Source organism: Delphinus delphis, chromosome 3 (genome assembly GCF_949987515.2).
Source record: "Delphinus delphis chromosome 3, mDelDel1.2, whole genome shotgun sequence".
Taxonomy (NCBI): Eukaryota; Metazoa; Chordata; class Mammalia; order Artiodactyla; family Delphinidae; genus Delphinus; species Delphinus delphis.
In genome coordinates, this window is record NC_082685.1 from 114,359,718 (window position 1) to 114,375,973 (window position 16,256).

The window sequence follows — 16,256 nt, forward strand, 5'->3', positions numbered from 1 at the left end:
AACTGGGCACCAGTGAGACCAAGCCATGTTAGCTGTGTCTAACAAAGGCTCAGGAATAATCCACCTACAACAAAACCAAAGCATTTAAAAATCAAAGGACTTTTTAAACTGCATCTAATTTTGGAAGTAAAGAAGGACAAACGATGTCAAGCACACGGGAACCTCAAACCTAAGCATAAACCTAAGAAAATGCTGTGAAGAAAGGAAAATATTTGCATTTTCTCCTCAACATTGAAAGAGGAAAGAAATACAGAAAGAGGAAAATACAGGAGTAAATAAGGTAAAAATGTGAGAAGTCCACACAGTGCAGGGCTTAGTGTCTTTCTCAGGAGGGCATTGATCTGGAAATCGTTTCTCACATTGATTCAGACATGTATTGATGAATATAAAGCAAAAATCTGTGAATGAGGTAATAATACAATCTGAGTAATTCAATAAGTTATTCAGACTTATTATTCAATTCCAATTCCAGAAATCCATGGATGTTAAAGTTAATTAATGTATATAAAAGCTTTTTTTGAAAAAATATAGACTACTATAAAAAGATTATTTTTTATTTTATTTTTATTTATTGATTGATTTTTTTGGTACGCGGGCCTCTCACTGTTGTGGCCTCTCCCGTTGCGGAGCACAGGCTCTGGACGCGCAGGCTCAGCGGCCATGGCTCACGGGCCCAGCCGCTCTGCGGCATGTGGGATCTTCCCAGACCGGGGTACGAACCCGTGTCCCCTGCATCGGCAGGTGGACTCTCAACCACTGCGCCACCAGGGAAGCCCAAAAGATTACTTTTTAAATTGAAAAATGATTACTTTTTATATAAAGATTTTTAAAAATTGGAATGTTTCCTGGTTTGTATCTGAGACATAGTAATATTATTTCATTCTTATGATGTATATGAGGAGAGTTCATCAAAATGAAGATTTTTTACTAATACGAACTCTTGTTTTCATTTTTGCAGCAAAAGTGTGTCGTAAATAATCGCTCATTGCTATCATGTTATTATTACTAGGTGTTTTGATGCATTTAAATGAAAACAATGAGAGCTGAAATATAGAAGAATGTAGGCCAGGGTAGGAGGAGATAAATGGGTAGTCAGTGAAAGGGCATAAGGAAGAGTGTTAGGGGACAGAGTTGATGGAGGTTTTCCAGTTCTAAGAGGTCTCAGTCCCAGTGCCCAGCGCTGTGGAAAGGTGAGTGAACAAGCCAGACTGTGGGAACAGCAGCAGCTGGAGAGCACCTGATCCGTCCAAGGAGAGGACAGAATATTCAACCTCAGCTCATTTTCTGGGCTCAGTATTTCTAGGTCCTTAGGGGTTTTTTTCCCAAGAGAAGATGGAAATCTGGATTTTTATGTGAACTCAACTATTTTTCATATCATGACCCAAACTAAATATAATCTGTAACGGACTCAGGCATCCAGTTGTTTTTTTTTAATTAATTAATTTATTTAGTTAGTTAGTTGTTTGTTTCATCTTTATTGGAGTATAATTGCTTTACAAAAATATGGAATGCTTCACGAATTTGCGTGTCATCCTTGCACAGGGGCCGTACTAATCTTCTCTGTACCGTTCCAATTTTAGTATGTGTGCTGCTGAAGAGAGCACAGGCATCCAGTTTTGGGGGGGTGTTTAAAAACAGCGGTGACTTATCGTAAGAAATCAGGCTTTTGCCGTAAATAACAGGAATCAGCAAACTACAGCCCAGAGGAATCCCAGGACACAGCCACACCCACTTGTTTGCATCTTGTTGGTGCTGCTTTTAGGCTACAATGGAGCTTCAAATATGTACTATCTTGCCCTTTACAGGAAAAGTTTGCCAGTCGTGGTAATATTTTGACCTTTAACAGATCTGAATCTGTTGTGTTGAATTATGTTCTAAGGAGATTCTACTAGATTTTAATGTAATTATTATTTTAAGTAAAAAAAAATTTTTTTTCCCCAGAATATTTTAGACCATTTAAAATAATTATTGTACATTAGAAATTTAACTCAATAGAATCTGATAGGAGATGGCTGTTAGGACACATTTAGTAAAGTTTCTTTTCTGTATTTATTGACCTCTGTAGATCATAGATAAATGTGTTAAGAAATAAACTAAGCAGATAAACAACAAGGTCCTATTGTATAGCAGAGGGAACTCTATTCAATATCCTGTAATAAACCATAATGAAAAAAGAATATGAAAACATATGTATATAAGAAATAGACTAAGCAAACTGTAATAAATAAGGTCAGGAATGCCTTTTCTACGGTTATGCAGAAAAAGTAAACCTGAAGATATTACAAATCATCTCATGTAGCTAAACCCTGAAAAAGAGAAATTACTTTCAGCTTGCACCATCTAGAGATGAAAAATGTGATTGCACACAAACCTTACCAGAGTAGAAAGGCAATATACCCTGCCTTCGTCATTTGAGGCCTGTTTTATGTCTATTAGGGAGAGGTGGGGGGAGATTGGTGCTCACTGGCAACAACAATGGCTAGCACATATCAAAAGGAACTTCTGAATAGAAGGATTTTTCTAACAGTGGGCTTCATGGTGCTTAGATTTTCATGCTTCTGTTATTATTAGTCACTTACTTTCATATGTGACATTCAGTCAAAATAAACTTTTTTTTTTTCTTTTAAACCTGAAAGCCTCCTTTTGGCTCATCCTGAAAGAACTGAAGGGTGTAAGTTTTGGACATCCTTGTGTATATGTGTTTGAACATCTTTCTCCAATCTGAACAAGTATCTTTATTGTAGGTGAAGACTTCTTTGTACAATTTTTATAATAACCCGTATGTGCATTCTCCAAGTTATTTTGTACTTGAATCCTACTATTAAAAATATATATTTCTAAAAAATATATATATATATATATTTCTGCACAAACAAGATGATCATTTGTATTGATACAATGAAATAGATCACCCAGTTGTATGGACTAGCTATAATCCCTTTGTGAGGGTTTTTTTTGGCTACAGAAAGAGAATTTTGAAAACGTCTAACATAATTTTATTGTTTTAGGCTGATTTCCTTATGTTGTACAACTGAAAAGCAAAGTTTTTTAATATTGTTGATCCAAAAATAGGTGTCATAAGAGTTCTCTTATTCTATCTATGACCCAATTCTAGCCAACACTTAACTCTTTTGATACCCTCCCTCCCACCTCCCCCTCTTTAACCATAACCAATTTACCCCTCTTCTCTAGGGGTGGTATTTGCCTTTTTTTAAAAGTCAGCTCCAGTGACAGCCCCGGGAAATTCTAGGAAAATATTTGAACTCTTGAAAATGCTTACATTTCACTGAACTATCATAAGAGTTTCAAAGAGGATTCATTAAAAGCCCACTATTGTTGTTTTCACCTATTCTTATAGTGAAGAATTACTTTTTTAAAAAATTTATTTATTTAATTTATTTATTTTTGGCTGCATTGGGTCTTCGTTGCTGCGCGTGGGCTTTCTCTAGTTGTGGCGAGCGGGGGGCTACTCTTCGTTGCAGTGAGCAGGGTCTACTCTTCGTTGCGGTAAGCGGGCTTCTCATTGTGGCTTCTCTTGTTGCAGAGCACGGGCTCTAGGCGTGCAGGCTTCAGTAGTTGTGGCACGTGGGCTCAGTAGTTGTGGCTCGCAGGCTCAGTAGTTGTGGCTCACGGGCTCTAGAGCGCAGGCTCAGTAGTTGTGGCATACAGGCTTAGTTGCTCCTCAGCATGTGGGATCTTAGTTCCCTGACCAAGGATCGAACTTGCGTCCCCTGCACTGGAAGGCAGATTCTTAACCACTGGACCACCAGGGAAGTCCCTGTTATTGATTTAAAATTTGATTTTATTATAGTCAAATAGCATAGTTTTCATGACACTGAGTCTTTGAAATAGATTGACACTTGCTTTATGGTCTAGAATGGGAGTTGTCAAACTGCAACTTATGGGCCAAATGTGGCTTGCTGCTTGTTTTTTGGTTTGTTTTGGCTGTGCTGCATGTCTTGCGGGATCTTAGTCTCCTGACCAGGGATTGAACCTGTGCCCCTGCAGCGGAAGCCCGGAGTCCTAACCACTGGACTGCCGGGTAATTCCCTTGCTGCTTGTTTTTTTGTTTCTGCTTTTTTTTTTTTTTTTTTTGGCCGCATTGGGTCTTCATTGCTGTGTGGGGGCTTTCTCTAGTTGCAGCAAGTGGGGCTACTCTTTGTTGTGGTGCGCGGGCTTCTCATTGCGGTGGCTTCTCTTGTTGCGGAGCACGGGCTCTAGGGGCACGGGCTTCAGTAGTTGCAGCACAGGTCTCAGTAGCTGCAGCACACGGGCTTCAGTAGTTGTGGCATGTGGGTTTAGTTGCTCCGCAGCGTGTGGGATCTTCCCAGACCAGGGATTGAACCTGTGTCCCCTGCATTGACAGGCGGATTCTTAACCACTGCGTCACCAGGGAAGTCCTGCTGCTTGTTTTCATAAATAAAGTTTTATTGGTATACAGCCACACTCATTTGTTTACATATTGTATATGTCCACAAAAGCAAGAATTGAGTAGTTGAGAGAGGGACCATATGGTATTCCAAGCCAAAATATTTATTATCTGTCTCTTTACAGAAAAGGTTTACCAAATCCTGATCTAGAACATAACTGCTTCATTTGTGTTAAAAATGCATATTCTCTGGACTTGAGGATATGGGGAGGGGGAAGGGTAAGCTGGGACAAAGAGAGAGTGGCATGGACGTATATACACTACCAAACGTAAAATAGATAGCTAGTGGGAAGCAGCCGCATAGCACAGGGAGATCGGCTCGGTGCTTTGTGACCACCTAGAGGGATGGGATAGGGAGGGTGGGAGGGAGGGAGACACAAGAGGGAAGAAATATGGGGACATATGTATATGTATAACTGATTCACTTTGTTATAAAGCAGAAACTAACACACCATTGTGAAGCAATTATACTCCAATAAAGATGTTTTTAAAAAAATGCATATTCTCCAAATCCTGGGCATTGAGTTTATATTTATATTGACTTACTTATTTGTGTTCTTCAGATCTTCTTCTATATATTCATTGATTTTTTTTGTATACTTGATTTAAGAATTATTGAGAGGGACTTCCCTGGTGGCACAGTGGTTAAGAATCCGCCTGCCAATGCAGGGGACAGGGGTTTGAGCCCTGGTCCAGGAAGTTCCCACATGCCATGGAGCAACTAAGCCTGTGTGCCACAACTACTGAGCCTGTGCTCTAGAGCCCGTGAGCCACAACTATGGAGCCCATGTGCCACAACTACTGAAGCCCGTGTGCCTAGAGCTCATGCTCCACAACAGGAAAAGCCACTGCAATGAGAAGCCTACGCACCACAATGAAGAGTAGCCCCCACTCACTGCAACTAGAGAAAGCCTGTACACAGCAACAAAGACCCAACACAGCCAAAAATAAATAAATAAATAGATTTATTTTTTAAAAAAAGAATTATTGAGTGATATATTAAAATCCTCCACTGTAAGAAAGAAGAAAGTAAATTTAGTTTTATATTAAATATCCCAGTGCCTCATGGAATTCTATTTAGGTATTATAACTTCAGAAATTCATTAAAGACACAACGGAACCTCAAGTGCAAAATAAAGTTCAATATTTTTCTTTGAAAAAGAAAGATCTTCCACTGTGAGTTTTTCAACTGATCCGTGTACTGATGTTAATTTTAGCTTTATGTATATTTTAAGTCATATTACTAGGTGTATATTAATCCAGAATCATGATGTTAGGTTCACCAACACCCACACCCACAGCAGTAGTTCTATTCCTCATCTCAGCTTTCTTGGATCATGGCCGACAATAAGCACACTTTTCATTTACATTAAGCCTGGTGGCATCTAGCACTACCTGGAAGGAGAGATCTTCAAGTGTTTTGAGCCAAAGAGATTCTGCTTTATGTCAATGAGTTTTCTTAAAGCATCTAAGGAACATTCAAAACAGCTTTACATTGACCCGAAAGACAGACCATCTGAAGGGCATGTACTCAGGTCTAGTTGTGATGATTGTTTGGGAAAGACTGAATATGATGAAGATAGGGTGGAGGCTTTTGCATTTAAGTTGACAGGAACATTATTTATGGCAACGATTCTTTAAAAATGGTTATGAACAGTTTTATGGGGGACTTTCCTCCTCCACGAATATGAGTTTTCTTACTGTTGGAGCCTGTGCTCTGCAACGGGAGAGGCCACAACAGTGAGAGGCCTGCGTACCACAAAAAAAAAAAAAAAAAAGCAAAAGCTACAGTGATCAAAACAATATGGTACAAACATATAGACAGATGCATAGACCAATGGACTAGAATAGAGAGCCCAGAAATAAACACTCACATGTATGGGCAATTGATTTTCAACAAGGATGCCAAAAGCATTCAATGAGGAATGGACAGTCTTTTTTTTTTTTTTGCGGTACGCGGGCCTCTCACTGTTGTGGCCTCTCCTGTTGCGGAGCACAGGCTCTGGATGCGCAGGCTCAGCAGCCATGGCTCACGGGCCTAGCCGCTCCACGATATGTGGGATCTCCCTGAACCGGGGCACAAACCTGTGTCCCCTGCATCGGCAGGTGGACTCTCAACCACTGCGCCACCAGGGAAGCCCTGGACAGTCTTTTTAACAAATGGTGCTGGGAAAACTGGATATTGACATGCAAAAGAATGAAGTTGGGACTTGCCTGGTGGCGCAGTGGTTAAGAATCCATCTGCCAATGCAAGGAACACAGGTTCGATCCCTGGTCCGGGAAGATCCCACATCCTGCAGAGCAACTAAGCCCGAGTGCCACAACTACTGAAGCCCACGTGCTCTGGGCCCACGTGCTACAACTGCTGAGCCTGCATGCTGCAACTACTGAAGCCCATGTGCCTAGAGCCCATGCTCCACAACAAGAGAAGTCACCACAGTGAGAAGCCCACACACCACAGTGAAGAGTAGCCCCTGCTTGCTTCAACTAGAGAAAGCCTGCATGCAGCAATGAAGACCCAATGCAGCCAAAATATTTTTAAATTAAAAAAAAAAAAAGAATGAAGTTGGACCCTTATACTACATACACAAATTAACTGAAAATAAATCAAAGACATAAGACATAAAACTATAAAACTCTTAGAAGAAAACACAGGGGAAAACCTTTGTGACATTGTATTTGGCAATGGTTTCTCGGATATGACACAAAAAGCACAGGCAACAAAAGAGAAAATAGATAATTTAGACTATATCAAAATTTTAAACTTTTGTTCATCAAAGGACATGATCAAGAGAGTGAAAAAACAACCCATAGAATGGGAGAAAGATATTTGCAAATCATATATCTGGTAAGAGGTTAATATCTAGAACATATAAAGAACTCCTAAAGCTCAACAACAACAAAAACAGCAATGTAATTAAAAAATCATCAAAGGAACAAATTCCCTGGTGGTCCAGTGGTTAGAACTCCACGTTTCCACTGCAGGGGTCCCGGGTTCGATCCCTGGTCAGGGAACTAAAATCCTGCAAGCCATGTGGTGCAGCCAAGCAACAAACAAACAAAAACCAAAAGATGGTCAAAGGATTTGAATTTCTCTGAAGAAAATATAATACAAATGGCCAATAAGATACTTAGCATCATTAATCATTGGGGAAATGCAAATCAAAACCACTATGAGATATCACTTCACACCCACTAGGATGGCTATTACTTAACAAAAAGAAAAAAAAACAGAACACAGCAAATATTGACAGATGTGGAGGAATTAAAACCCTTGTGCATTGTTGGTTGGAATGTAAAATGGTGCCGTCACTCACAAAGTTTAGCGGTTCCTCAAAAAGTTAAACAGAATTTTCATATGACTCAGCAATTCCACTCCCAGGTACATACCCGAAAGATCTGAAAATGGGGATTCAAACAGATACTTGTATGTCAGTGTTTATAGCGGCATCATTCACAATAGCCAAAAATATGGAAACAACTGAAGTGTCCGTCAACAGATGAATGGATAAACAAAATGGTATATACAAACAATGGAATTTTACTTAGCCATAAAAAGGATTGAAGTTCTGATACGTGCTACGACACGGATGAACCTTGCTTGCTTCATCGTGGATGAATACGTGGATTATATATGCTACGATAAGGGTAAACATCCATGCTGTTAAAAAGCCAGACACAAAAGGACAAATGTTACATGATTCCACTTAAATGAGGTATCTAGAATGGGCAAATCCATAGGGACAAAAAGTAGAATGGTGGTTACCAGGGGCTGGGGGGAAAGAGGAATGAGGATCTATTGCTTATGATTAGAGTTTATGTTTGCATGTTAAAGTTTATGTTTTAGGTGATAAAGTTTGGATGATAGCGTTGATAGTTACACAACATTGTGAATGTACTTAATGCCACTGAATTGTACACTTAAAACTGGTGAAATGAGGGAATCCCCTGGTGGTCCAGTGGTTAGGACTCTGCACTTTCACTGCTGAGGGCCTGGGTTTGATCCCTGGTAGGGGAACTAAGATCCCACAAGCCGCATGGTGCAGCAAAAAAAAGGTAAAATGGTAAAGTGGTAAACTTCATATTATGTATGTTTTACCACAATTAAAAACCAAAGCAAACAAAAAAGATTTTATAACAAGAGTGGCATTTATGTTTCTTAAAACTACCTTCTATAGTAGAGTATAATACAGAAAAAAAGGCACTTTAACAAGAGAAATATGGAGTGAATCATAAATCCACTTGATGACAAAGGAAATCAAAACGCTTAAGGAAAACACAACTACATCAAATACTACCATGCACTAAAATTAATCTGACAAACTATGTACCCTTCTAGTAATTCTTTTCAAACAACGGTAAAAGATGTGAAACTCTAATTCAGTAGGAACAGATCAATCTCTGTTTTGCCTGAGTTTCAAACTTTCTGACAGCATCAACTATTCTGCTATATTAGAAACAGCAAGCAGTCTTAAATACTGCATCCATACATCATGGACTAGGTGGCATACAGGGTAAGCAGATGCCTTAGGGCAGCACCTTTCAGCACTCACTCATCTCTCTGGATCCATATATATATATATATATATATATATATATATATATATATATATATATATATTGCATTTTATTTAGCATTCATAGGTATTCTATAGCAGAAGCATTTTCCAGGATATCAATTGTATTGCCAGAAATGTAAATTTCCCCAACTTATCTTTTAAAATCCTACTGAAATCCCATTATGTTTTTAAAACACACACACACAAAAAAAAAAAAAAACATTTACCAGATATATTGTTAGATTTTTTTTTAATTGCATGATGCCAAAGAGTATTTATATAGTAGGCTTCCACTTGTGTTTTAGTAAAGAGGGGGAGATATATGTTTGTATTCACTACTTTGATATAAAATAAAATACTTCTAGAATAATACATCAATAACTGCTAACAGTTCCTTCTGGAGAGTGGACTGGGGATCTGAGGTAGGAGGATGTTTTTATATTGCTTGAATATTTTCCTCTGTGTGTGTGTGTTTAATTTTAAAGATCTACCTATGTTTTTTGAGAGGGGCTCTTACTTCTAGTTTCCGCTACATTAAATAATATACCTTTTGTTGCAAGTTGCAACCAAACTGCTTTAGGTTCATACAACCTTCTCCTTTAAGGAACTCATGTAACTGCAAACTCTAACCTTCCAGCTTCACAAAGGAGCCTAAACAACGTGCTGAGCGCTTATCCAAGTCGCAGCAGAGATGCCTGCTTTTAAGTACTTTATCTGCTCACTAGGCAGTGCAGTTCTTTCTAAGATAGAATCTTAGATTCTCATTAGAGAGGAAATGGATGAACTCATCAAACCTCTCACATCCTCTTTGGTGGAACTAGATATTCCACCCCAAAGGATGTATCTGAAACTGAACTGATAGCAATGAATACAGTTGCAGTTTTAAATTATACCTTTTTCTGTAAATAAAAATTTATATTCATTAAAGTGAGTTTGAACTATTAGTACTAGCATAGAAATAGCTCCAAAGCATACAATGAAAAAACCGGTTTTAGAACAATATATGTAGTACCTCTATAAGTTAAAAAACAATTAAAGTCAAACTAATGTTTTGTAATAAGAATATATGTGTATGATTTGCATAATTCTTTAATATAATGTTCATTGTCTAGATTTTGGTAAATACAGAAAGGTTTAGGAAGGGAAATTGAAAATGAATCATAACACTTCCCAACAGAAATAATTCCTATTAACATATCGGTGGATTTCCTTCCAGCTTCTCTGTCTCTCTATTTCTCTCTCTTTCTCTCTTTCATCTGTCTGCATCATATGTGTGTATGTATAGAGATATATGTATTACAGTTGTAATTCTGCTTTACTCTCATAGCACTGTATTTTTTATTGAAGTAAAAAAATTTATAGTATTGTGTTAGTTTCTGGTGTACAGCAAGGTGATTCAGTTATATATATGTATATTCTTTTTTATATTCTCTTCAATTATAATTTAATACAAGATATTGAGTATATAGCTCCCTGTGCTATACAGTAGGACCTTGTTATTTATCTCTTTTACATATAGTAGTTTGTATCTGCTAATCCCAAACTCCTAATTGATCGCTTCCCCCACCCCTTTCCCCTTTGGTAACCATAAGTTTGTTTTCTATGTCTGTGTATCTGTTTCTGTTTGTAAATAATTTCATTTGTATCATTTTTTAGGCTCCACGTATAAGTGATATCGTATAATATTTGTCTTTCTCTGTCTGACTTACTTTACTTAGTATGGTAATCCCTAGGTACATCCATGCTGCAAGTGGCATAATTTCATTTTTTCATGACTAATATTCTATTGTGTATATATACATATATATATACATATATTACATCTTCTTTATCCATTCATCTGTCGATGGACATTTAGACTGCTTTCATGTCTTGGCTAGTGTGAACTGTGCTGCTTTGAACATTGGGGTGCATGTATCTTTTCGAATTAGAATTTTCTCTTAGCATTAATTATAAGCATTATATTATATGCTTCCATGTCAATAAATATTACTTGGAAACACAATTTTAAATGTTAAGTAATATTCCTTTATGTGGAAATATTTATTTAACCATATTCCTATTTTTGCACATTTCCCCCTTTCTGCCATACAATGTGCAAATATGAAAAACTTACTTGTGTCTTCAACATTTTTTTTTTTTTTTTTTTGGCTGCACTGCTTGGCTTGCCGGATCTTAGTTCCCTGACTAGGGATTGAATCCAAGGCCATGGTGAAAGCTCGGAGCCCTAAGCACTGGACTGCCAGGGAACTCCCTCAATCATTTTCACTGGAAAATTTTCTAGAAGTAGACCTACTGGGTTAGGAATGTGAACATTTTAAAGCAATTTTAAGACCTAATTTACTAATTGTTATGTCAGTGTACACTCCCACCAAGCCTAAAGGAATGCCTAACGCCTATTTTCCTCATCCCAGTACTGGGTATGACTCTCTTTAAAACTCAGTACTAAACACACACACACACACACACACACGCACGCACATGCCCGTGTACACACCCTTTACATTTCTTTAATTAATAAAGATATAAAAAAATTTAGACGTTTACTGACCATCTGTACTTCTACATTTTTAACATGTAACATTTGCACTTACAGGGAGATCAGCTCGGTGCTTTGTGACCACCTAGAGGGGTGGGATAGGGAGGGTGGGAGGGAGACACAAGAGGGAGGAGATATGGGGATATATGTATATGTATAGCTGATTCACTTTGTTATAAAGCAGAAACTAACACACCATTGTAAAACAATTAGACTCCAATAAAGATGTTAAAAAAAAAAAATTTGTGCTTGTTCCCCAAATAACAATAATCATTTCACTTCTGAGTGCGTGTGTGTGTGTGTGTGTGTGTGTGTGTGTGTGTGTGTGTGTTTTCTAGGTGCTAAAAGATGAAGTACACAGAGTTACCACAAGAGGTTCCTAGCACACATATTATATCAAAATCTGAAGTCTATTGGGGTCAAGTTTCAACAAGTCAGCAGCATCTTCTGGAGTGGACAGTTTCATTAATTTCAATCTTAGAGCCTCCAAACAATTGTCCTGGCCTCATAAGAACAGGCTGTTGGACATGGACAAAACTTATTGAAGAGAACGAGAGACAGTAGCTCAGTAATTCACAAAGCTAGGTTGAACTGTGCACTCCACACCCCACTCTCCTTCGTTTCCCTATCAAGATCCCCCATAACTTGACTCTTTTGTTAGATATTGTCACTCTCAAATTTCAAAAGAAATATAATCACTTTAAGCCTGAGGTGCCTTTGAGTCATTCATTTGATTGTCCTGCAAATATTTATTACTCTTTTCATATTTAACCAGTAGAATGATGGACATTTTTTTAACTCAGCAAATAAATATTCGCTACCACTTGCCACTATCCTAGGTGCTGGGAATATACACTGACCCCAGCCTTGCAGAGCTCACACCTGCGCTCTCCTTCCTAGTACCTCTAAGCAGACTCTCGGGAAATTCACCCCCACAGATGCTTTTGCCTTGATGGGAGACATCGTGTGCAGCCCACACAGGAAGTGTCTGCTGCTCTAAGGTCCAGAACATTGTCTCCAAGACCCATGATTACATCCCGGTCTGTTCTGCATATCAAACCAGCTAGTTATGACTTTTAAATTGCTTTTAAAAAATTTTACAGTATAATATACCTACCCCATAAAGAGTTCAAATTATACAAATATAAATAACAAAAATGAAAATCACCCATAGTCACAATCTTCACAGGTACCTTTTTTTTTTTTTTTTTTTTGGCCGCACCACACAGCTTGCAAGATCTTAGTTCCCCGACCAGGGAATTCCCACAGATAGCTATTTTTAAACTTTTTTTATAGGTATATCATTATATATGTGCACATTTGACAAATACTTATTGAATACTCACTGTGGAGAAAGTATATTCCAAGGGCTGTGTCTTAGTCTGCTGTGTCTTAGTCTGTCATGACAAAATATCATAGACTAGGTGGCTTAAACAACAGAAATTTAGTTTCTCACAGTTCTGTAGGCTACAAGTCCAGTCAATCTTGTGTCTGGTGAGACTCCTCTTTCTGGCTTGCAAATGGCTACCCTCTCTCTTTGTGTTCATGTGGGCTTTCCTCTGTGCAGGTGGGCAGGGGGAGCTCTCTGGTTTCTTTTCTTATGAGGACACTAATTCTATTCGATCAGGGCCCACACTTATGACCTCATTTAACCATAATTACTTCCTCACTCCAAATATAGTCACGCTGGGGGGTTAGGGCTTCAACTTATGAACTGAGGACAGGAAACACAAGCATTCAGCCCAAAACAGGCTGTGAAGTCTTTAGAAATGAATGAGGGACAATGTTTGCCCACTTCTCACTAATGTAGGAATTCATGGCACAAACTCTCTTTCTGTTTCTTTGTGCTTTATTTATTTTATTACCTTTTGGAATTTCCACCAAGGCTGGATATACGATGTAAGGAGAGAAAGTGAGATTCAAGAAAGTTTTATTTCCCACTTGGCTTGGAAAACACTCTCTGGAAAAGGAGGTTTGAAGCTCTTAACTACTCCAAAGATCCCCACTGAAGCATCGTCTCTCACTTTCTGGCTTCTCCTTCAGGAAAGGAGATTGTTAAATATAAGCAACACGGACGGCTCTCTACATCCATCTACTCTACAGAGGAGCAATGATTCCAGGTGGGGCTGGATTCACTCCTTCAGAACACGATGGCTGACGACACATACCGCTGAGAACAGATATCAGTGAAACACGGCCTCTACCCTTGAGGAGCTCACTACCCAGCAAGCCAATGACAAGAAGGTAGTGTGAGAAGTGCCGTCTAAGACAGAGGTAAACTCGGGAAACACTAGGAGAGGAAAAGGAGACCCAGAAATAGTTCTGGGAAGAAATTACACCCCCACTGAAGTCTGAAGAAAACTAGGATTGAGCTTGGAAGGAAAGGGGAAAGGTAATCCAGGTAAGGCTATAATAGTAGCCCACTTGGGCAGATGAATTGTATGTCAAGGCTGAATTCTGAAAGTGAAGGCTGAATGTGCTCATCTAGGGGACCAATCTAGACTGTCTCTCGGTAGAATGATCCCTCAAAAGGTTACCTTGAGATTTTTATCAAGAAGGCAAAAACCTTATTGTTAATTAAAAAACATATGTTATAGTACGATGGCAAATGGCATCCCCAGAGAAGCCTGTGGGAGTCCTCAGAAAACCGAGGAAAGGAGAATGTACCTCTTCCAAATCTGTTCAGCATGCATACACATATCCCTGTGCTTTATTTCATAAAAGAATTAAACTGAATTAAGCTGAATTGAATTTTGCAATTCACCTAGTTGCTTGTGCCAGAAGCCTGTTATTCATTCTAAGCTACCTCTTTCCTTCCTTTATTTTATTTTATTTTTATTATTTTCTGTATTCAACAAAGAGCTGTCAAGTGCGCACTCCAGGCAGGCACATTACTAGACGCTGAGAGACGGTGGTGAGCGTACAAATGTGTGGATTTTTAACAGCGTCGTCAGTTCCGGGATGTGCAGGAGTAGCTGGAGCAGTGAGGCCTGCAGAAGAGAAAGGGGAGATGCAGTGAGACAGAGGCGGGGGCCAGATCCTGAGGGCCTTGTGTGCTGAGCCAGGAGTTGGAATTTTATCCTGAAAGCCATGGATTACCACTGAAGTATTTTAAGCAAGAGAATGATGCAGTCTGACTTGAGAATGATGCCTCTAGCAGTCACAGGGAGAAGGTTTGCCCAAAGGGGCAGGATTAGCAACAGTGAAACCAGTTAGGCCTCTGTGGCAAATGCTATCAGTGACCTATTCTTTATCCATCTTTATCTAATCCTTATTATTTATTTTTTGTGTGTGTGGTACGCGGGCCTCTCACTGTTGCGGCCTCTCCCATTGCGGAGCACAGGCTCCGGACACGCAGGCTCAGTGGCCATGGCTCACGGGCCCAGCCACTCGGTGGCACGTGGGATCTTCCCAGACCGGGGCACGAATCCGTGTCCCCTGCATCGGCAGGTGGACCCTCAACCACTGCTCTACCAGGGAAGCCCTATCCAATCCTTATTTTAAAAAATGAAAAGAAAACTGCTAAGTATCTATTATTTCTCTCTTCCCTTGAAACTGCTGTGACAACAGTTCTGGCAAAAGTAGAATTCTGCTGGGAATTTCTAGAAATGTTTCACTTTCCTGATAAGATGCTGCCCTGCATTCTCACTACTCCTCCCACTTGCAATGCAGTTAGGAGGCTGTTGGTCTGTCCTTGGTAACTTCCTTGGGCTGTTGCACCAGCTCTGTGCTGTTAATTTCTCTTTGGTTAAGACTCTGTGTTTGGGTTTCTTTTACATGCAGCCAAACGCAATCCTGATACGATTGTTACTACAGCAATTCAGGTAATGACGTAATGAGAACCACACAACCCCTCTGAACTAAGACAGTGAAATGAAGCTATGGGTGACAGGATTAACTTATAAGCCATTAAGGAAGCAGGATCAATAGGACTTGTGATTAATTTGATGTGACCTATTTGGGAATTATCATCAGAGAGATGACTTTTCCTCTGAGTTCAAGGACCATGTATCCCACAGTCCTCCTACTTATTTTTTACTACCCAGTGTCTTTTTTTCTCCCAGCATTTTCCCTTCCCCATTTAGAAAAGTTTTTATGTGTCCTTGTTCAGAGGCATTTGTGTAGTAAAGACCAAAAAGAGATGTTGCGTTAAGACAGCCCCCTTTCCTGGCTTTTGTTTTGTAAAATCTAGGCTCATTTGGGGTTACACTGATCACTTTCCAGCGAAAGGAGACTGACCATTCATGGCCTTCCATGCAAGGAACCAAACCCAGAGAGAGCAGCTGGAGAGATTTCCTGAGACTAAAACAGGGCATGTCGGGGTGCAGTCTCCTCTGATGTTCCCTGCCTCAGAGAAAGGTCCCATTTAGTAGTGCAAGCCACTAACCTGGGACTCATCCTTCACTAGAACCTCTCCTGCATTGCCTCTCATATTTAGCCCATCACCTAGACCTTTCTGTTTTACCGAAGTATCTCCTGCATCTCTTCATTTCTTTCCAACTTCATTGTCACAATCCTAGTTCATAAAACATTATTTTAACCCTAAACTGCTGCAATATCCAGTGTGTCACCTGACCATAGTCCATAAAATGATCTTTTCAAATTTGGAATATTTTAAGAAGGGTACAGATATTGCAATGGCTTCCCTTTGCCCTTAAAATAAAAAAAACATATCCTCCAAATACTGGCCTCTGTCTAGATCACCAACCTCATCGCTCCACACCTTACT

The 16,256-nt window shown here is 39.3% G+C and overlaps 1 non-coding gene across 1 annotated transcript; it reads right to left on the reverse strand.

Moving 5' to 3' along the window:
• Positions 1–1,497: 1,497 nt before the first annotated feature.
• LOC132423822 (U6 spliceosomal RNA) lies at positions 1,498–1,604 on the reverse strand. The gene has a single exon (XR_009519125.1). It is a non-coding gene; the product is annotated as a U6 spliceosomal RNA (small nuclear RNA).
• Positions 1,605–16,256: the final 14,652 nt, after the last annotated feature.